The sequence below is a fragment of the Heptranchias perlo genome, chromosome 2 (assembly GCF_035084215.1).
Source record: "Heptranchias perlo isolate sHepPer1 chromosome 2, sHepPer1.hap1, whole genome shotgun sequence".
Taxonomy (NCBI): domain Eukaryota; kingdom Metazoa; phylum Chordata; class Chondrichthyes; order Hexanchiformes; family Hexanchidae; genus Heptranchias; species Heptranchias perlo.
The window spans coordinates 81,031,313-81,055,285 of NC_090326.1; the positions used below are offsets into that span (position 1 = coordinate 81,031,313).

General features: G+C 48.0%; 1 pseudogene; it reads right to left on the reverse strand.

The window, feature by feature from the left end:
• Positions 1 to 23,973, reverse strand: part of LOC137332191 (ATP-dependent translocase ABCB1-like) — a 79,768-nt pseudogene that overhangs the window by 31,129 nt on the left and 24,666 nt on the right.

Below are 23,973 nucleotides of genomic sequence, written 5' to 3' on the forward strand. Positions count from 1 at the left end.
GCCTTTATAACTAGAAGGCTAGAATATAAAGGGGAGGAAGTTTTGCTACAAATATACAAAGCCCTGGTTAGATCACATCTAGAGTACTGTGTACAGTTCTGGGCACCGCAGCTTAGAAAGGATCTATTGGCCTTGGAAGGAGTGCAATGTAGATTCACCAGAATGTTACCAGGGGTTAGATTATGAGGAGAGATTACATGAACTAGGCTTGTATTTCTTGGAATATAGAAGATTAAGGGGTGATTTGATTAAGATTTTTAGGATTTTGAAAGGAATTGATAGGGTAGGTAGAGAGAATTTTTTTCCGCTGGTGGGGAAGTCTAGAACAAGGGGACATAACCATAAAATCAGAGCCAGGCCATTCAGGAGAGAAGTTAGGAAACATTTCTTCATGCAAAGGGTGGTAGAAGTGTGGAACTCTCTCTCACAAAACATAGGAACATAGGAACAAGAGTAGGCCATTTCGCCCCTCGAGCCTGTTCCACCGTTCAATGAGATCATGGCTGATCTGTAACCTAACTCCATCTACCCGTCTTAGCCCCATATCCCTTAATACCTTTGGTTAACAAAAATCTATCAATCTCAGATTTAAAATGAACAATTGAGCTATCATCAACTGCCGCTTACGGAAGAGAGTTCCAAACTTCTACAGAGTGCTAAAGGAAGTGGCCCTGGAACAGTTCCTACAGATTGGAGGGTGCCAAAAGTAACCCCACTATTTAAAAAAGGAGGGAGATGAAAAACAGGGAATTACAGATCAGTTAGCCTAACATTAATAGTGGGGAAAATGCTAGAGTCTATTATAAAAGATGAGATAATAGAACACTTGGAGGGCATTAACAGGATTGGATAAAGTCAGCATGAAAGGGAAATCATGCTTAACAAATCTACTGGAGTTTTTTGAGGATATAACTAGTAGAATAGATAGGGAGAACCAGTGGATGTGGTGCATTTGGATTTTCCAAAGGCTTTTGATAAGGTCCCACACAAGAGGTTAGTGTGCAAAATTAAAGCACATGGGATTGGGGGGAATATACTGGCATGGATTGAGAATTGGTTGACAGGCAGGAAACAGAGAGTAGGAATAAACGGGTCTTTTTCCGGGTGGCAGGCAGTGACTAGTGGGGTACTGCAGGGATCAGTGCTTGGGCCCCAGCCATTCACAATATATATCAATGATTTGGATGAGGGAACTAAATGTAACATTTCCAAGTTTGCAGACGACACAAAGCTGGGGTGGAATGTGAGCTGTGATGAGGATGCAAAGAGGCTCCAATATGATTTAGACAAGTTGGGTGAGTGGGTAAGAACATGGCAGATGCAGTATAACATGGATAAAGTTGAGGTTATCCACTTTGGTTGTAAAAACAGAAAGGCAGATTATTATCTGAGTGGTGATAGATTGGGAAAAGGGGAGGTGCGACGAGACCTTGGTGTCCTTGTACACCAGTCGCTGAAAGCGAGCATTCAGGTGCAGCAAGTGGTTAGGAAGGCGAATGGTATGTTGGCCTTCATTGCAAGAGGATGTGTACAGGAGCAGGGATGTCTTACTGCAGTTATACAGGGCCTTGGTGAGACCACATCTGGAGTATTGTGTGCAGTTTTGGTCTCCTTATCTGAGGAAGGATGTCCTTGCCATGGAGGGAGTGCAACAAAGATTTACCAGACTGATTTCTGGGATGGCAGGACTGACGTATGAGGGGAGATTGGGTCGACTAGGCCTATATTCACTTGAGTTTAGAAGAATGAGAGGTGATCTTATTGAAACATATAAAATTCTAACAGGACTAGACAGACTAGATGCAGGGACGATGTTCCCAATGGCTGGGGAGTCCAGAACCAGGGGTCACAGTCTCAGGATACGGGGTATGCCATTTAGAACCGAGATGAGGAGAAATTTCTTCACTCAGAGGGTGGTGAACCTGTGGAATTCTCTACCACAGAAGGCAGTGGAGGCCAAGTCATTAGATGTATTCAAGAAGGAGATAGATATATTTCTTAATGGTAAAGGGATCAAGGGATATGGGGAAAAAGCGGGAACAGGGTTTCTGAGTTAGACGATCAGCCATGATCATTTTGAATGGCGGAGCAGGCCCGAAGGGCCGAATGGCCCACTCTTGCTCTATTTTCTATGTTTCTATGTTTCTACCACCCTTTGCATGTAGAAGTGTTTCTAAAAAGCAGTAGATGCTAGCTCAATTAATAATTTTAAATCTGAGATCGATAGATTTTTGCTAGCCGAGGGTATTAATGGATATGGAGCCAAAGCATGTGGATGGAGTTAGGATACCGATCAGCCATGACCTCATTAAATGGCAGAACAGGCTCTAGGGGCTGAATGGCCTAGTTGCAGTAGAACGGAATAATGGCTGAAATTATCACATTCTCTGTTTTCTGATGAAGACCCTCTCAGCTTATCTGCTGCATTACCAGGGAAAAGTAGATGCCCTTTCTGTTCATGAGCTCAATGTGTGTTCCTTGTTCAGTGATCACTCCCTTGTCAAAGGCAGCAATAACATCAGCAGTGCTGATTGCCCATCCCCTCTCAACAATCTCAATCGTGGTATGACCTACTCTTGCCTGCAGTGAAAGAAAGTGATTAGATAAGATGTTACCAAACCTTGTTTGCAAGGTTTGAAAACCATAAAATATTCATGATTAAATCTCAATGATTATCCATTTTAATGACACAATAATGAGCTGTTTTTGAATCACAGGCCTTGAAATTAAGCTGTCTGAATATTACCATATGAAATTCCTTTGTCTGCTCTTTTAAAGCTTATTTTAAACTGGTTAATGCCTCCATTAAAAGAGCAGACAAAGGAATTTCAGAGGAATGTGTTAAGCATTATACATTAATATTCACAGCATAATCTTGAAGCCTTAGTTTTATTAAGACAAAGCATCTTAGAGTCACTGGGGGCCTTTTTAAAGAATTGGCACCCTGTAAAATATTACTTGGGGTTGAAGGATCGGAAGCAAAAATAAGAAAATGCTTGCAATGCACAGTAGGTTAGCCATCATCTACGGAAAGGACAGGTATAATTCTATAATAGTAAAAACTAAATACAAATAATTTCCATTGGTTTAGTTTATTTCTTTGTCTTTTTTCCCATCTTCTAAGAATAACAACCAACAATTTCCACATTTTGTAGAAAAACAAATTGGGAATGAAATTAGTGCACAGGCTGTGCATTAAGCGCTGGAAATGTAGAGGAAGAAAGATTAACATCTCGATTGCAATCATCAGGATATGTTCTGTGAAGGACCACAGCCAAAATCTTAACCTTTCTTTCTCTTTCAGATGCTTATCAGCTTTCTGTACATTTCCAACATTTTCTGCTTTTATTTCCTTTTTAGAAGAGTAACGAACACATCAATAATTAACTATGGAGGCAGTATAACCCATGTCTCTGCAGGGAAAAAAATGTAGAGATTCACCTGTGTGCATGAAGGTTTATCTGAAGGGTGGAATTTGGAACTATGTTTCTATTTGGATTTGGAGAGCCCCTTTATCAGAACATAGTGCTGGCAGGGGGGTGGGGGTGGGGGTAGAGAAACTACACTCTCCCTGTTAACCAGATCTTTTTCTTTCTTTGCTTTTGGACCCATTGTACTTTTCCAGCATCTACTATCATAAATTTTAAGCTGACCCCCAGATTTTTTTATTTTCCATCTCTCCCATTTTCTCATCTTTTCTTTAGGCCTCCCACTGCCTTAACTATTTAGTGTCCTTTGTTTCTTTAAAGTCTTTAATTTCTTTAATGCTTACTTCCATCACTTGACTGAGATGATCTTTTACCTCATCTAACAATCATTCCACTTGTATTTTCTCTCTGTATTTCTTTGTTTCTTTCTCCTCCCCATCTCTTTCTTCTGATTCTATTAACATGTTTTTATATTTCTTATTTTTCACTTCTGAAGGGTAAGAACTTGAAACATCGACTATGTTCTCTCCACAGATGCTAACTGACCTGCTGTGTCTTTCCAGCTTTTTCTGGTTTTGTTTCCTGTATTTGGTTGCTGGACTAATAGAAGCCGTGCAGATACAAGATTAAAATGCTGAAATGGAATGCCCTAAATTATGTTTGGAATATATGAAGCAAAATGTGTTCAGAATACTTTACTTAGAAGAAAGCAAAGTTCTCAGAGAAAGTGCTTCTAAGAAGCAAACTCTCACCACAGTTACTGTATTATTTAGGTAAAAGTCTAATTGAGTTGCAGGACTCACTTTCTCATTGTAGAGCTTCATGGACCAAGAGTGCAGGTCAGGTCAGGAATTACAGCATGGAAGTCAGCACATCCCACAGGATTTTCCATCCATTTTAAATTAAGGATGGAAAATCCCACAATGTACATTGAGTTCTATGTTCAAATGAATATGCATATCTGGTGTGCAAAGCTCTGTGCCGGGAGCAAGAATTTTTCAAATTTACACCCTAGAATTTTTGAGGACTTGAACACAATCTGGGCTAATGCTCTGGTAGTACTGGGGGAGTGCTGTACCAAAAACAGATTAATTGGTCATTCATCATGTGAATGTTTATGGGATGCTGATATGTACACAAATATGACACCCATTTTATACATGAAGTGATTTAAGATGTTCCTCAGTGACAAAATAAGACGATTTCTTTCTTTTAAAACTATTGGCAACCTGGCTTACTCAGGAATAAAACTGATTGGCAAAGAAGAAATAGTAACTGAGAGGGCTTCAACATTTCCCATTTGCTGGAATATTCAATAGTTTAAGCAACATGTCCTCTGTAGCATTTAGACATGTTTTATAGATCTCAATAAAAAACAATGAACTTTGTTCACTTACACAAGATACAAATTTGTTTTTTTTATATAGCATGCACGGCATTAAACCAGACACAAATGAAACACCCAAGTTATATCCATAGGAATAAAAAATTCAAATTCTTCAGTAAAACATTGTACAATGTATATTAAATTTACTAACATTATAAATGGAAGGAAATTAACCAACAGATTCTTTTTCTCAAAGTAAAGATCGACCGGCTTTCATCCATGGTTAGCACTCCTATTCTGATTCTTATTTCTCCAAAAAAGAATTTGTGACAATATTTTTAACAAACACAAAATTCAGCAAGGCATTCATTAGTCACCTCAATCAACATTCTTACCATAAATCTGCTGGCTGCATATTCACAGACAGTTTTCAGCTCTACAGCTTATAAAATCATATAGCTAGTGGGAACTTCCATAAATACAATGGTTTTTTTAATTGAGAAATCTACATGAAGGGTCAATCCCATAGTAAAAGGCACCAAGGTTGAAAAGAATAGTAGAGAGAATAAGGTGAGTCATGCTTGAATTTCAAAAGCCTGTGTGCTGTAAAAAGGGAAGGCTGGATTGTTGAGGGGAAGAGAAATGTTTGGTGTAAAAGAAGAAACCAGGGTAAATTCTGCACTTCCATGGGTAGCAGTCCTCACAGCAGCCTATGTTTTTTTGGAATGTGTTCAATGCAAGCATGGCTCACTGCTAGCAGTGTGGAATTGGGCCTTGAGCCTCCTGAAGCTAACTTCAGGATAGAGCCACTGTGAAATTTCAGGGCCACTTTCTTCACTCCCACTGCCTGCACTATAGATTCACTCTGAGTATCAAGAGCAGATGTTGCTTCGTCCAACAGAAGAATCTTTGGGTTTCTGAGCTATAGCAATTCTCTGTTTCTGTCCACCACTCAGCTGGGCACCTCTTTCACCAACCATTGTGTTAAATTTCTGTAAAATGTGAAAATGCAAAAAGTATGCTATTTGAAAAAAATACCTCCATCTATGCTTTTGTATTGGTTCTTAGAAAGTCTGTAGAAAGCATCTTTTGGTTTGACATCAACAATGAGATTTCTTTTCATATGAATTCCTGTTAAGGATGTGAGATATTAACTGCTGTTATAAATATTTTGTTGGCATTGGTCTATTGTTGCATATATAAGACTTGCATTTATATAGAGCCTTTCATGACCTCAGGATGTCCCAAAAAGCTTTACAGCCAATTAAATACTTTTGAAGTGTAGTCACTGTTGCATAGGAAACATCAACATCCAATCAATGAATTTATATGACCAGTGAACAATTTTCACTGTGAGTTTGACTGTGTTGAACCACAATGAAACATTTCCAGTAATCTCTGTACTGCGTTTAAAACACTGAGATATGCTAATAGATCATAGAATCATAGAAAGTTACGGCACAGAATGTGGCCATCCAGCCCATCATGTCTGTGCCAGCCGAAAAAGAGCTATCCAGCTTAATCCCACTTTTCAGCACTTGGTCCGTAGCCCTGTAGGTTACGGCACTTCAAGTGCACATCCAAGTACTTTTTAAATGAGCTGAGGGTTTCTGCCTCTACCACCCTTTCAGGCAGTGAGTTCCAGAACCCCAGCACCCTCTAGGTAAAAAAAATTCTACTCAGCTCTCCTCTAATCCTTCTATCAATTACTTTAAATCTATGCCTGATCACTGGCCCCTCTGCTAAGGGAAATATGTCCTCCCTATCCACTCTATCTAGTCCTGTCATAATTTTATATACCTCAATTAAATCTCCCATCAGCCTCCTTTGTTCCAGAGAAAACAAGCACAGCCTATCCAATCTTTTCTCATAGCTAAAATTTTCCAGCCCTGGCAACATCCTTGTAAATCTCCTCTGGACCCTCTCTAGTGCAATCACATCTTTCCTGTAATGTGGTGACCAGAACTGGACACAGTACTCAAGCTGTGGCCCAGCCAATGTTTTATACAGTTCTAGCATAACTTCCCTGCTCTTATATTCTATGCCTCGGCTAATAAAGGAAAGTATCCCCTGTGCCTTTTTAACCACCTTATCTACATGTCCTGATACCTTCAGGGATCTGTGGACATGCACTCCAAGGTCCCTTTGTTCCTCCACACCTCTCAGTGTCCTCCCATTTATTGTGTACTCCCATCCCTTGTTTGCCCTCCCCAAATGCATTACCTCACCCTTCTCTGGATTGAATTCCATTTGCCACTTTTCTGCCCACCTGACCAGTCCATTGATATCTTCCTGCAGTATACAGCTTTCCTCCTCACTCAACCACGTGGCCAATTTTTGTATCATCTGCAAACTTCTTGATCATGCCGCCCATTTTCAAGTCCAAATCATTAATGTGTACCACAAAAAGCAAGGGACCTAGTACTGAGCCTTACGGGACCCCACTGGAAGCAGCCTTCCAGTTGCAAAAACACCCGTCAACCATTACCATTTGCTTCCTGCCACTGAGCCAATTTTGGATCCAACTAGCCACTTTCCTTTGGATCCCATGGGCTTTTACTTTGTTGACCAGTGTGCCATGTGGGACCTTGTCAAAAGCCTTGCTAAAATCCATGTACACTACATCAAACGCGTGACCCTCATCGACCCTCCTTGTTACCTGCTCAAAAAATTCAATCAAGTTAGTCAGACACAACCGTCCCTTAACAAATCCATGCTAACAGTCCTTGATTAACCCGTGCCTTTCTAAATGACAATTTATGCTGTCCCTCAGAATCGATTCCAATAATTTGCCCACCACCGAGGTTAGGCTGATTGGCCTATAATTTCTCGGTCTATCTCTTTCTCTCTTTTGAAACAACGGTACGTTAGCTGTCCTCCAATCCTCCGGCACCACGCCAGTAGCCAATGAGGATTGGAAAATGATGGTCAGAGCCTCCACTTTTCCCTCCCTTGCTTCTTTTAACAGCCTGGGATACATTTCATCCGAGCCTGGTGATTTATTTACTTTGAAAGCTAATCCCCTTAATACTTCCTCTCGCACCATGTTTATCGCATCCAATATTTCACATTTCTCCTCCTTAACTACAATCTCTGCATCATCCCCCTCTTTTGTGAAGGCAGACGCAAAGTATTTATTAAGAACCATACCCACATCTTCCACCTCCACACAAAGGTTACCTTTTTGGTCTCTAATAGGCCCTACTCTTTCCTTAGTTATCCTCTTGCTCTTAATGTATTTATAAAACATTTTTGGGTTTTCCTTAATTTTACCTGACAGTATTTTTTCATGCCCTCTCTTTGCTTTCCTAATTTGCTTTTTAATTTCACCCCTGCACTTTCTATACTCCTCTAGGCTTTCTGCAGTATTGACCTCTTGGTGTCTGACATAAGCTTCCCTTTTTTGCCTTATCTTATCCTGTATGCTCCTTGTCATCCAGGGGGCTCTAGATGTTGACCTGTATGAAATTGTAGAGCTATAGAAGTTCTGCTCTTCTCAAGCAACTGAACTGCACCATAAAGGGAGCTCCTGTAAATCACTTTAGCAGCCAATAAAGATACATAAGCTTTACAGTAATGGCAGCAGGTCACTTTTTATGCAAACAAATTTTCTTCCATTTAGACAAGTGAGAATTTGCCAAGTAGTATAGCTGAGTCAGGAATTCAGCCATTTATAATAAAGGTGCTATTTCTTCCAAATTAATCATCTGAGACTTTCATTTGCGGTGTGATAGTTCTCCATCCAGAATGGATAATGTCATGGCTGATGTATGACCAGTGGGTAGTGGGCTATAAAAGTGCCTCATTCATATCAATCAGACCAAATTAGTATCTGTAATGTCTCAAATCTATTATTCAATTCAGCAACAAAGTGTGACAATAGTCAGTGAACTTTTACACTGCAGCACTGTAGACCACTATTAAGTATGTCACTTAGGATAATGTGCAATTTGAAGCACTATTATCTTATTAATCATTTAATGCATAAACTATTTAGATTTTCCAATGTTATTGCAAGAGGGATGTGTGATGAACACATTTGACCAATTTAAAGGAAAAACTTCCTCCCTTCACCTACCAGAATTCATCTTTACTGCTTGGGTGGTAAACTGGCAGAGCGGACTGCCTGTCCATTATGGAGCCCATCCAAGTTTCACTTCCATTGAAAGTGAATGTGAAAATTTTCCCCTCTTTATTATGGGTGCCAAAATGTACCAGGCCCGTTATCCACCAATGAAAGAGTTAATGATCTTACCTGTGCTGGCAAGAGGAAGTGCCAAGCAGAGGCTAAATGTTTCTCTATAAGGGATGAGGTTAAATCTCAGCTAATGGCACCTAAGACAGCTCCTGTACACCTGCCAGAGCTGATGACTGGGTGACATTGGTGTGAGCTGGAACCAGATCACTTGCCTAACTCACAGACATGGATGTAGCATGGCACAGCAAAACAAATAGAAAGGGGAGGGATAGAACATAAAAACATTTTCTAAAGAGGCTTTCCCGCTCAAAAAAACAAGATAAGCAGGGTTTGTGATGTGTGTCAAATTTAAAAAGTCACTTACATTGATATAAAATCGTAAGCATTCGCTTCCTTCGTTGCTTGGTCAATCTCTGCATCAGTTACATCCTCTCGGCCATAACGTATGTTTTCAGCAATTGTTGTGGCAAACAGTATTGGCTCCTGGTTTACGATGCTAATGTGTTTTCTCAACCACTTCACATTCAAAGTACGGATATCATGTCCATCAAGAGTGATCTAAGTGAGCAGATGAAGACCTTAGTTTTCAGTTGACCGTTTTCTATACAGATAAGTCAGCAGATAACAAAATAATTATTTCACTTTATGCATTTAACTTATTTAATAAATTTTACTTGCCTTATATGGAAAATCCTAGAAGCTTGCCAGTTGCTATTATTAATTTCTTTATTCTACTTCCTTCTCCTGATTTTTAGTTGTTGTTTCTCTTTCTTTGGGTTCCCCATACCACATGCAATTCCCTGAGTCATACCATAAGCAGGAAACTTGAGCCAGCCTTTTGTAATGTCACTGATTTCCAAGGGTGACTGTTGATTTTTTTACTCTGTGTGAGGTAGCAACTCCACTTCACGCAACATCTTCCCTTGGTCACATGACATCATTGCTGGGTTTAATTTCCTCCGTTGGCTATTTTTAGCACACCAGTTTATGTGTTTCCATAAGTACCTGTCAGCTCTATTAAGATAGTCAGATTAATAACTGCATTCAAATAGTAAAGACAGTCATAGTGCACAGAGGAAATGAAGCCCAGACATGAACAATGACAGCCCAATGTACTATTTCTTACTAAAATTGCTTCTTCCTGTCATTTGTCCCTATTATCAGATACTTTCATGACAACATATTATAAAATGCAGTTATTCCATTCATGTGATAGAAACTCATGTTTAATGGGTAATAGTTGTTTAAAAAATACCTGAAATGGGTGCTGGAATAACATATGACAACAGAAAGGTACATGTCATATCAAAAATAAACACAAGTGTAACAATGTTATGCATGTAAGATATTCATATTTATTTTATCATTTTATCAGATGCTATTATGTGTATTATACTTTTGTCACACACTCCCACTCTTGCAATGGATAAAGTTACGTACAAGTAACATGAACATTCAGGGATAAATTTCAACCCCACAAGTGGGTGGATTGGGGACGGGTGGGAAGGTTAAAAATGTAAAACCAGACCCCAACTTGCCCACTTCCGGTTTTAACGGAGGTGAGTCGAGGGGAGGGCGACCAACCCACTCACAGGAGGCAGGTCGGTCAGTGAAATCTTTTAAGGAGGCTGCAGGCCTCCATTTTGAGAGTTTTTTTGATTTTCACTCCTGGGGGCCAGGATTCCCGGGCCTTCTGCATCACGCCACGTAAGAGGAGGCGAGAAGGCCCAGATCAGCACTGCCTGCGGGCCAGAAGGAGCAGGAGAGTTTCATCCAGGCCCAATCCCATACACGTGGTTGGCTGACCTCCTTCCCATGTCTGATCCCCCCCCCACCACGATCTCCAACCGCACCCCCCGACCACGATCTCCAACCGCACCCCCCACCACGATCTCCAACCGCCTCCCCCCCCACGATCTCCAACCGCCCCCCCCCTACGATCTCCAACCGCCCCCCCCCAACGATCTCCAACCACCACCCCCCCACGAACTCCAACCCGCCCCACTAACTCCAACCCCCCCCCACTAACTCCAACCCCCCCCCACGAACTCCAACCCCCCCCCACGAACTCCAACCCCCCCCCACGAACTCCAACCCCCCCCCACGAACTCCAACCCCCCCCCACGAACTCCAACCCCCCCCCACTAACTCCAACCCCCCCCCACTAACTCCAACCCCCCCCCACTAACTCTAACCCCCCCCCACTAACTCTAACCCCCCCCCACTAACTCCAACCCCCCCCCACTAACTCCAACCCCCCCCCACTAACTCCAACCCCCCCCCACTAACTCCAACCCCCCCCCACTAACTCCAAACCCCCCCTACTAACTCCAACCCCCCCCACTAACTCCAACCCCCCCCACTAACTCCAACCCCCCCCCACTAACTCCAACCCCCCCCACTAACTCCAACCCCCCCCACTAACTCCAACCCCCCCCCCACTAACTCCAACCCCCCCCCACTAACTCCAACCCCCCCCCCACTAACTCCAACCCCCCCCCCACTAACTCCAACCCCCCCCCCACTAACTCCAACCCCCCCCCCCACTAACTCCAACCCCCCCCCCCACTAACTCCAACCCCTCCCACTAACTCCAACCCCCCCACCATGATCTCCAACCCCTCCCACTAACTCCAACCCCCCCACCATGATCTCCAACCCCCCCCCACTAACTCCAACCCCCCCCACTAACTCCAACCCCCCCCACTAACTCCAACCCCCCCCACTAACTCCAACCCCCCCCCCCACTAACTCCAACCCCCCCCCCACTAACTCCAACCCCCCCCACTAACTCCAACCCCCCCCACTAACTCCAACCCCCCCCCCCACTAACTCCAACCCCCCCCCCCACTAACTCCAACCCCCCCCCCCACTAACTCCAACACCCCCCACTAACTCCAACCCCTCCCACTAACTCCAACCCCCCCACCATGATCTCCAACCCCTCCCACTAACTCCAACCCCCCCACCATGATCTCCAACCCCCCCCACGAACTCCAACCCCCCCCACTAACTCCAACCCCCCCCCCACTAACTCCAACCCCCCCCCCACTAACTCCAACCCCCCCCCACTAACTCCAACCCCCCCCCACGATCTGCAACCCCCCCCCACGATCTCCAACCCCCCCCCACGATCTCCAACCGCCCCCCACGATCTCCAACCCCCCCCCCCACGATCTCCAACCCCCCCCCACGATCTCCAACCCCCCCCCACGATCTCCAACCCCCCCCCACGATCTCCAACCCCCCCCCACGATCTCCAACCCCCCCCCACGATCTCCAACCCCCCCCCACGATCTCCAACCCCCCCCCAACGATCTCCAACCCCCCCCCACGATCTCCAACCCCCCCCACGATCTCCAACCCCCCCCACGATCTCCAACCCCCCCCACGATCTCCAACCCCCCCCCACGATCTCCAACCCCCCCCCCACGATCTCCAACCCCCCCCCCACGATCTCCAACCCCCCCCCCACGATCTCCAACCCCCCCCCCCACGATCTCCAACCCCCCCCCCACGATCTCCAACCCCCCCCCACGATCTCCAACCCCCCCCCCCCACGATCTCCAACCCCCCCCCCACGATCTCCAACCCCCCCCACGATCTCCAACCCCCCCCCACGATCTCCAACCCCCCCCCCCATGATCTCCAACCCCCCCCCCCACCATCTCCAACCCCCCCCCCCACCATCTCCAACCCCCCCCCCACGATCTCCAACCCCCCCCCCCACGATCTCCAACCCCCCCCCCACGATCTCCAACCCCCCCCCACGATCTCCAAACCCCCCCCCCACGATCTCCAACCCCCCCCCACTAACTCCAACCCCCCCCCACTAACTCCAACCCCCCCCACTAACTCCAACCCCCCCCCACTAACTCCAACCCCCCCCCACTAACTCCAACCCCCCCCCACTAACTCCAACCCCCCCCCACTAACTCCAACCCCCCCCCACTAACTCCAACCCCCCCCCACTAACTCCAACCACCCCCCCACTAACTCCAACCCCCCCCACTAACTCCAACCCCCCCCACTAACTCCAACCCCCCCCACTAACTCCAACCCCCCCCACTAACTCCAACCCCCCCCACTAACTCCAACCCCCCCCCACTAACTCCAACCCCCCCCACTAACTCCAACCCCCCCCACTAACTCCAACCCCCCCCACTAACTCCAACCCCCCCCCACTAACTCCAACCCCCCCCACTAACTCCAACCCCCCCCCACTAACTCCAACCCCCCCCCCCACTAACTCCAACCCCTCCCACTAACTCCAACCCCCCCACCATGATCTCCAACCCCTCCCACTAACTCCAACCCCCCCACCATGATCTCCAACCCCCCCACCATGATCTCCAACCCCCCCCCACTAACTCCAACCCCCCCCACTAACTCCAACCCCCCCCACTAACTCCAACCCCCCCCACTAACTCCAACCCCCCCCACTAACTCCAACCCCCCCCCCACTAACTCCAACCCCCCCCCCACTAACTCCAACCCCCCCCCCACTAACTCCAACCCCCCCCCCCCACTAACTCCAACCCCTCCCACTAACTCCAACCCCCCCCACTAACTCCAACCCCCCCCCCACTAACTCCAACCCCCCCCCCACTAACTCCAACCCCTCCCACTAACTCCAACCCCCCCCCACTAACTCCAACCCCCCCCACTAACTCCAACCCCCCCCACTAACTCCAACCCCCCCCACTAACTCCAACCCCCCCCACTAACTCCAACCCCCCCCACTAACTCCAACCCCCCCCACTAACTCCAACCCCCCCCCCACTAACTCCAACCCCCCCCCCACTAACTCCAACCCCCCCCCCCCACTAACTCCAACCCCTCCCACTAACTCCAACCCCCCCCACTAACTCCAACCCCCCCCCCACTAACTCCAACCCCCCCCCCACTAACTCCAACCCCTCCCACTAACTCCAACCCCCCCACCATGATCTCCAACCCCTCCCACTAACTCCAACCCCCCCACCATGATCTCCAACCCCCCCCACTAACTCCAACCCCCCCCACTAACTCCAACCCCCCCCCCACTAACTCCAACCCCCCCCCCACTAACTCCAACCCCCCCCCACTAACTCCAACCCCCCCCACTAACTCCAACCCCCCCCCACTAACTCCAACCCCCCCCCCCACTAACTCCAACCCCTCCCACTAACTCCAACCCCCCCACCATGATCTCCAACCCCTCCCACTAACTCCAACCCCCCCACCATGATCTCCAACCCCCCCACCATGATCTCCAACCCCCCCCCACTAACTCCAACCCCCCCCACTAACTCCAACCCCCCCCACTAACTCCAACCCCCCCCACTAACTCCAACCCCCCCCACTAACTCCAACCCCCCCCACTAACTCCAACCCCCCCCCCACTAACTCCAACCCCCCCCCCACTAACTCCAACCCCCCCCCCCCACTAACTCCAACCCCTCCCACTAACTCCAACCCCCCCCACTAACTCCAACCCCCCCCCCACTAACTCCAACCCCCCCCCCACTAACTCCAACCCCTCCCACTAACTCCAACCCCCCCACCATGATCTCCAACCCCTCCCACTAACTCCAACCCCCCCACCATGATCTCCAACCCCCCCCACTAACTCCAACCCCCCCCACTAACTCCAACCCCCCCCCCACTAACTCCAACCCCCCCCCACTAACTCCAACCCCCCCCCACTAACTCCAACCCCCCCCCACTAACTCCAACCCCCCCCCACTAACTCCAACCCCCCCCCACTAACTCCAACCCCCCCCCACGATCTCCAACCCCCTCCCACGATCTCCAACCCCCCCCCACGATCTCCAACCCCCCCCCACGATCTCCAACCCCCCCCCACGATCTCCAACCCCCCCCCCACGATCTCCAACCCCCCCCCCACGATCTCCAACCCCCCCCCACGATCTCCAACCCCCCCCCCACGATCTCCAACCCCCCCCCACGATCTCCAACCCCCCCCCACGATCTCCAACCCCCCCCCCCACGATCTCCAACCCCCCCCCCACGATCTCCAACCCCCCCCCCACGATCTCCAACCCCCCCCCCACGATCTCCAACCCCCCCCCCACGATCTCCAACCCCCACCCCACGATCTCCAACCCCCCCCCCCACGATCTCCAACCCCCCCCCACGATCTCCAACCCCCCCCCACGATCTCCAACCCCCCCCCCACGATCTCCAACCCCCCCCCCCACGATCTCCAACCCCCCCCCCCCACGATCTCCAACCCCCCCCCCCCACGATCTCCAACCCCCCCCCACGATCTCCAACCCCCCCCCAATAACTCCATCCCCCCCCCACTAACTCCAACCCCCCCCCACTAACTCCAACCCCCCCCCACTAACTCCAACCCCCCCCCACTAACTCCAACCCCCCCCCACTAACTCCAACCCCCCCCACTAACTCCAACCCCCCCCCACTAACTCCAACCCCCCCCACTAACTCCAACCCCCCCCCACTAACTCCAACCCCCCCCCACTAACTCCAACCCCCCCCCACTAACTCCAACCCCCCCCCACTAACTCCAACCCCCCCCCACTAACTCCAACCCCCCCCCACTAACTCCAACCCCCCCTCCACTAACTCCAACCCCTCCCACTAACTCCAACCCCCCCACCATGATCTCCAACCCCCCCCACTAACTCCAACCCCCCCCACTAACTCCAACCCCCCCCACTAACTCCAACCCCCCCCCACTAACTCCAACCCCCCCCCCCACGATCTCCAACCCCCCCCCCCACGATCTCCAACCCCCCCCCCCACGATCTCCAAACCCCCCCCCCCACGATCTCCAAACCCCCCCCCCCCACGATCTCCAACCCCCCCCCCCACGATCTCCAACCCCCCCCCCACGATCTCCAACCCCCCCCCCCACGATCTCCAACCCCCCCCCCCACGATCTCCAACCCCCCCCCCCCACGATCTCCAACCCCCCCCCCCACGATCTCCAAACCCCCCCCCCCACGATCTCCAAACCCCCCCCCCCCACGATCTCCAACCCCCCCCCCCACGATCTCCAACCCCCCCCCCACGATCTCCAACCCCCCCCCCCACGATCTCCAACCCCCCCCCCCCACGATCTCCAACCCCCCCCCCCCACGATCTCCAACCCCCCCCCCCCCACGATCTCCAACCCCCCCCCCCCCACGATCTCCAACCCCCCCCCCGCCACGATCTCCAACCACCCCCCCCACGATCTCCAACCACCCCCCCCACGATCTCCAACCCCCCCCACGATCTCCAAACCCCCCCCCCCACGATCTCCAAACCCCCCCCCCCCACGATCTCCAACCCCCCCCCCCACGATCTCCAACCCCCCCCCCACGATCTCCAACCCCCCCCCCCACGATCTCCAACCCCCCCCCCCACGATCTCCAACCCCCCCCCCCCACGATCTCCAACCCCCCCCCCCACGATCTCCAAACCCCCCCCCCCACGATCTCCAAACCCCCCCCCCCCACGATCTCCAACCCCCCCCCCCACGATCTCCAACCCCCCCCCCACGATCTCCAACCCCCCCCCCCACGATCTCCAACCCCCCCCCCCCACGATCTCCAACCCCCCCCCCCCCACGATCTCCAACCCCCCCCCCCCACGATCTCCAACCCCCCCCCCGCCACGATCTCCAACCACCCCCCCCACGATCTCCAACCACCCCCCCCACGATCTCCAACCCCCCCCACGATCTCCAACCCAACCCCCCACGATCTCCACCCCCCCCCCCACGATCTCCAACCCCCCCCCCCCCCACGATCTCCAACCCCCCCCCCCCACGATCTCCAACCCCCCCCCCACGATCTCCAACCCCCCCCCACGATCTCCAACCCCCCCCCCCCACGATCTCCAACCCCCCCCCCCCACGATCTCCAACCCCCCCCCCACGATCTCCAACCCCCCCCCCCCACGATCTCCAACCCCCCCCCCCCACGATCTCCAACCCCCCCCCCCGATCTCCAACCCCCCCACCACGATCTCCAACCCCCCCCACCACGATCTCCAACCCCCCCACCACGATCTCCAACCGCGCGCCCCCACGATCTCCAACCGCACCCCCACCACGATCTCCAACCGCCCCCCCCCCCCAACGATCTCCAACCACCCACCCCAACGATCTCCAACCACCCCCCCACTCCATGATCTCCAACCGGTCTACTCCTGTTTCTATGTTCCTATGTACTTTCCTTCTTAGAAATGAGTTTGATTGGGTGGCTAAGAGGCAGGAAATACAATATAGCGTCACTGGTAAGTGGCTCCAGCTGTTGCATAATGAGACATTGTGAAACGTATTTAAGTCATCATCTGTTGAAATATTCTTATGTAAGGAATCTTACAACACCAGGTTATAGTCCAACAATTTTATTTGAAAATCACAAGCTTTCGGAGGCTTTCTCCTTCGTCAGGTGAGAAGGAGAAAGCCTGACGAAGGAGAAAGCCTCCAAAAGCTTGTGATTTTCAAATAAAACTGTTGGACTATAACCTGGTGTTGTAAGATTCCTTACATTTGTCCACTCCAGTCCATCACCGGCATCTCCACATCAGAAATATTCTTAGGAAGAACTAATTGTTCCAATCATCACTCTGACATTAAAATAAGTTTAGTTTCTGTGCAGGACATCTCCATCAGGGAAAAATGACAGAGTTTACCCCAATCTGGAATTACCTACATTGAATTATATTGACTACATTTCAAAAGTACTTCTTTGACTGAGAAGCGCTTTGGGATGTCCTGAGGTAGTGAGAAGTGCTATGTAACTCCAAGTTTTTTCTTTTTCTTTCAAGGTGGGCTCAATGCCAGGCAGCAGCCATCTGGTAAGTGGCTCATAGGTGGGAAGAGTTAGGATTTTCAAGGACGGGGAGTCAGCAGGCACACTGCTGGTTGATAGCAGCATGAGACCCAGGAGGTGAGATTTTTAACCTCAACTCCATTCACTCGTGCATAAATTTCAAATTGGCTATGAAGCAACTGAGAGAGACAGGACGTCTAAAACATGACATGCATCGAAAATGTCCTTTGGATGCTGTATTTGTTTTCACTGTGCCTGAGATTGCACTTAATGGCCGCAATTTTCAAAGGAAATTGCGGGTGCGTTGGGGGGTGGCTGCAAAAATCGGGGAAATCCCGAGTGGGTGAGGAAGCCGGCTCCAACCCACTGACTTCCAGGTTCCCCACAGACGCATCTGTGTGCGCACGTGCCTCACGAATGTGGAAGTCCCACCGGCTTTAGTTAAAGAACCAAATGTACCTCATTGAGGTACTTAAGGTACTTTATTTTCGACATAGTAGATAGTTAAAACGATTTTAAATTTACCTGGGCGGCTTTCCCATGGCTTCCAGAAGGGCCGGATCAGGCAGAAATAAACAAAATAAATTAAATAAAAAACCATTGCACAAAGTTAAAAAAACAAAATAAACCTACATTTCCACCCTGCTCCGATGTCCGATGTCCCCCTCCCCCCCCCCCCCCCCCGATGTCTCCCTCTCCGATGCCGCTCTCAGCCCCTGATGTCTCCCTCTCTGATCTCCCCCTCGTCCCCCCCTGAGCTTCCCATCCCCCCTGAGCTCCCCATCCACCCCAACCTTCACATCTTCCACCTGCCCACCCCCCCCCCCCCGATCTTCAGTGCCCTCCACCCTCTGTTCCAGCGCAGAATGATGTCTCTCTCTCTCCCCCTCCCTTGGCGTTGCAGCTCCTGTCACGAAACCCAGAAACAACTTTAATCACCATCAATTACATCGTGATCGCATCGGAAAAAGTAAGTTTTTTTTATTCGGGTTTGCCACGCACACCTTCACCACCCCACCACCCCGCTGTCAACACACCGCCATTTCAAAATTGAGCCCAATGCATTTGCCTGAGATTCCTCTTTCCACTATTTTAGTGGAGAGATCACCCATTTACTTCAATGAATTAATACCTTTGCTAAAATAGCAGAGAAGAATTTCTGATGAATGTATTGGTGTTTATATGCTAGTATTTTTTAGTGACTTACTTTTCTGTAGTAAGAGAACTTCAAAATAAGGTTAATACATACTAGTTGGCATTGTTTTTTTTAAAGTTATTACTATTATTATTTTAATGCATCATTTCCCTTCATTTCTGGACACTGTTGATCTCGGATGTGATGTAATTTGTAGTTTTATGGGTAAAGTTTCAATACTAGGCTGCCTGTCAGTGATGTGGAATCTGACTGCATGTGAGACCTGCTCCTTCAACATTGGACGCAAGTTAACACCAATATGTGAAATTATACAACACATTGGGCGCTCGTATGAGCTCAGTAAACAAAACACAATCTTACCTTGCCTGCTTCTGGATCATAGAATCGCTGAAGCAGTTGAATTGTTGTACTTTTACCACAGCCACTGGTTCCAACCAGAGCAACGGTCTTTCCACTTATAATCTTCATGTTCAAACCCTTAAGAATCTGCAGTTAAAAGGAAACTGAGATTTACAAACATGTAAAAATGATTAAGGAAAAAAATGTGATTTAGAAATTATGGTCAAAAAAGCTCTTACAAACATATCTGCTACATTACAAGGACTATTCATTCCTTGCTTTCTTTTTCTTGTGCAATTCAACATTTTTAACTTTGCATTCAGAAGGAAGGTAGAAATGCTAAATAACAAGACATAACAGGCTGCAATCTTTTTGTTTTTATATAAATAATGTAACAACAGTTATGGGCTATTGTGTAATTCATCCATTCTGGAAAAACTGGCCCATTATTTCCTTCCTTAAAGAACGTTCTTGTTAATTACACTCCTACATTACAACAGTGACTGCACTTCAGAAGTACTTCATTGGCTGTAAAGCGCTTTGGGATGTCCTGAATTTGTGAGAGGCGCTATATAAATGCAAGTCTTTCTTTTTTTCTTTCTTTAATCTGCATATTCTTAAAGTTACTGAGGTCAGTCAGAACATGGAAGAAGCTACTTCTTGTAATATAAAATTTGCTGATGCCACCAACTTATATGACCATGTAACAAGTATAAGGTAAATAAGCAGCATTCATAGGTGTTTAGATCACATAAGAATATGGACTAAGGAATGCTAATAGGTGGATTTTAATTCAAATAAAAGTTAGGTCATACACACTGGAACATAAAACACATTTACATTCATTAGCAAATGTAGACAATTCCACAACGCAGAAGAGATGTGCAAAATAAACTCAACAAAACTAATCAATGGTACAGTCTACTCTTGCCAATACAAAGTAACTTCTGCTTGAAAATAAATTTGAACTATTCAATAATTCAAATTAAGCAAAGGGATTGTGTTTTTGCTAAAAAAAAAATTGGGAATAACAAATAATTCAAATTTAGCAACTTTGAATTAAGAGGAGCAGACTGTTCATCCAATAACTCGTTTAAAAATAAACTGGATGAGTATGTGGTTGGGAATGGGATTAAAAGTTATAAGGAAAGGTACTGAAGCATATGATATACTCCATGGAATACAATGGTTCCCATCCTACTGAGACCATGAAATAGGATCTATGGAATGCAAGGGGTCATGGTTGAAAAATAGTATTGAAATGTCAATTTGTTTCCTTGGAGTTTTATTTAATTATTTAAGCCACCAGTTTTACAAAGCTTTAAGTTCTTGAAAGTTTTACCTCTGGTCAATCACTTGCACCATGAGATTAAATAAGACAAGTCTAGAAGATGGAACATGCTTGTGGCACTGAGTGCCTTTTTCTCTTTCCATATTTTTACAAAGATGTTTTGGTGCAAACAATGCAATTGGGAAATTTAAATGTGGGCCCCATGTATACTTCTTGTATAGCAAATATGCTGGTGTACTGAACACTGGCTGCAGGATAGGTGGAACTGGCAGGATTTCTGGTGAGGGGCCATCATCCACCAGACTCCCTTCCTTGAATGACATCAGGACGGAGCCTGGAAGAAACATTTATCCCTGTCCTGTTGGAATTTTGCATCACAGCCAGAAAGGAGAACCGTGTTCCACTCCAAATTCCTCCGCCCCACCCCCCCCCTTCAGATTGGTAAAAACTGGAGGCATTTCAGAGCTCTGAGGCATAATTTTAGCCCGGAGCCAGAAAGGGGACGGGGGGGCCACAATTTTGACGTAAGGACGACTTTTGTTTGTCGGTTTCCAGTCCGACAGGCCGGCCTGATTGGTAGGCTGGACTCAGTCGGTTGGGAGAAAAGCAAGAGGTAAGTATTCAGCTAAGTCTTAGATTTTATGGATGGGGGCATCGGCGGGCATGGGGGTCATCGGGGGGAGTCGGTCATCGGGGGGAGTCGGTCATCGGGGGGAAGTCAGTCATCGGGGGAGGAGTCAGTCATTGGGGTTCATTGGGGGAGGGGTCAGTCATCCCGGGGAGGGGTCGGTCATCCCGGGGAGGGGTCGGTCATCGCGGGGAGGGGTCGGTCATCTCGGGGGTCAGTCATCCAAGGTCAGTCACTGAGTGGGGTTAGGATCGGGGGTCAACGCAGGGGCCGCGATCGTTGGGGAGGAGGGGGTTTGCGATCTTTGTGGGGGGTCGTGATCATTGGGGGGGGTGGGGTCGGCGATCGTAGGTAGGGTTGCTGCAGTAGGCTTGTTAGGCCTAGGGGAAACACTCCTGTTCCTCCGGGCCCACAAGTTGTGCCAAAAAGGCACTTACCTGCAGTTTCGGGCCTTCTCGCCTCCCTTCACGCGGTGTGAAGGAGAAGACCCGGGAATCCCGGCCCCCAGAAATTACAAAACCTTTCAAAATGGAGGCCCGCAGCCTCCTTGAAAGGTTTTAGTGACCAACCCGCCTCCTGAGAGCGGGCGGGTTGCCGCCCCTCGTCCCGCCCGGGTGAAAACTCGAAATGGGTGGGTTGGAGGCAGGTTGAGGGCGGGTCCACAATTTTTGCAATTTTCAATGCCCCCCCGCCCCCAACCCACCCATTTTTCCCATTTAAAATCCTGCCTCTGATCTTTGCAAATCTGCCAGGAATTACATTTCTTGCAGTCCAGTGATGGTTTAGTTTCAAGTTCCCTGATAGTTCAGTTATAGCTGAAGTGGTGTTCCACAAGGATCGGTGCTGGGACCACTGTTGTTCACCACTTATATAAACGAATTGGACTCTGGAATCGGAACTACAATTTCAAAATTTGCGAACGACACGAAATCAGGGGATATTGTTAATACCGAGGAGGACTATGACAAAATACAGGCAGAATGGGCATGTAATTGGTAAATGAATTTCAATATAGCTAAGTATGAGGTATTACATTTTGGTAGGATGAATAAGGAGGCTACATGCTCCTTGGAAAATAAGAGTCTAAATGGGGTAGAGGAGCGGAGAGTTCTGGGGGTACGGATACACAAATTACTAAAAGTAGCGACGCAGGCCTTAATAAGGCCATTAAATAAAGCAAACCAAGCACTGAGGTTCATTTCTAGAGGGATAGAATTGATGATAAGTAGAGAGGTTATGTTAAACTTGTATAGAACCTTGGTTAGACCACATTGGTGTACTGTGAACAGTTCTGGTCTCCATATTATAAAAAGAATGGAGAGGCGCAGGAGAAGGTGCAAAAATGATTCACAAGGATAAAACTGAGAGGTTATATCTATCAGGAAAGATTGAGCAGGCTGGGGCCCTTTTCTCTAGAAAAGAGAAGACTGAGCGATGTAGAGAATATGTTTCCACTTCCAGTGGAGACCAGAACTGGGGGCCATAAATATAAGGTAGTCACCAATACATCCAATAGGGAATTCAGGAGAAACTGCTTTAACTAGAGAGTGGTTAGAATGTGGAACTTGCTACCACAAGGAGGAGTAGATGCATTTAAGGGGAAGCTAGATAAACACATGGGAGAAAAGAATAGAAGGATATGCTGATAGGGTTCGATGAAGGGGGAAGGAGGCTCGTGTGGAGCATAAACACCGGCATGGGCCTGTTGGGCTGAATGGCCTGTTTCTGTACTGTACATTCTCTGTAATTCTATGTAATAGCTCTGCCCTGATTACGCACTGTCTTTTTCATTTGATGATCTATTAATGCAAATTAATACTTTGACATTGGCTTTTTAAATATATTCAAGAAAATTACTGCAGATAAATTAAGAAACTGACACATACTTTTGTACCTGGTCTAGTTGGATAAGTGAAGTGAATATCCTTGAATTCAAAATCTCCTTTGACACTGTCTGGCTTATAACCATCTTTGGAGCTACTGTCTATAGGACGATGCTGGAAATAAGCATACACAAAGAGTAAGATTCACATTGTAATCTATTGACAAAACAACCAAATCACCTCCTTGAAAGGTGTGCCTATGCGCAGAATACCTTTTGTTTGCAATTTTGCTTTCCAGTTTTCTGCTGTTTTGACACCTCCTCTCCTGAAGTTGTTGACTTCCTGGGGTTCAGTTCCACAAGGGCTAGCAACCTTCTGGTACCTCAACCATGTGGCCAATCTTCTTTTGTGAGCCTGGATAGTGAATGCTTATTGGAAATTCGACCAATGGGGCATCATTGCCCCATCTTGTTTTCACACAATGTCCATACATGGACACTTTTTTCAGCAGGGAAAACTGGACACCAATCAGGAGCAAGAACCCTGGCTCATTTTTGTAATCCCTAGCCTTGGGTTCTGAGGTCCCTACTGGTGCCCTGACTAAGATTATCAATGATACACAGCATGTGGAATGAACCAGTGACCTTCTGGTCTGCCGGGTTAGTTACCACACCACCACTGGAAGAAGTCAAGTAATTGTATAACTTACTGAATGCTAGCAGTGAGAAAGATATGCAAGGTGTTATTTACCTTTGCATTAGGGCTATATACTTCGTAAGCTGTAACTTGAGCTTTTGAAACGTCTTCTAGTTTTGATGCTGCCTCGCCAAGTGAGAATACTCCTATCAGCACAGAAAAAAACACCTGTAAAAATATGATCGGAGATTAGTTGCTGAGTTGGGTTTATTTACACAGAACACTAAAAGGCATTTCTAAAAGCTTGTGCAAAGGTGACAATTTATACTGAATGACAGACCATATTTAATGTGCT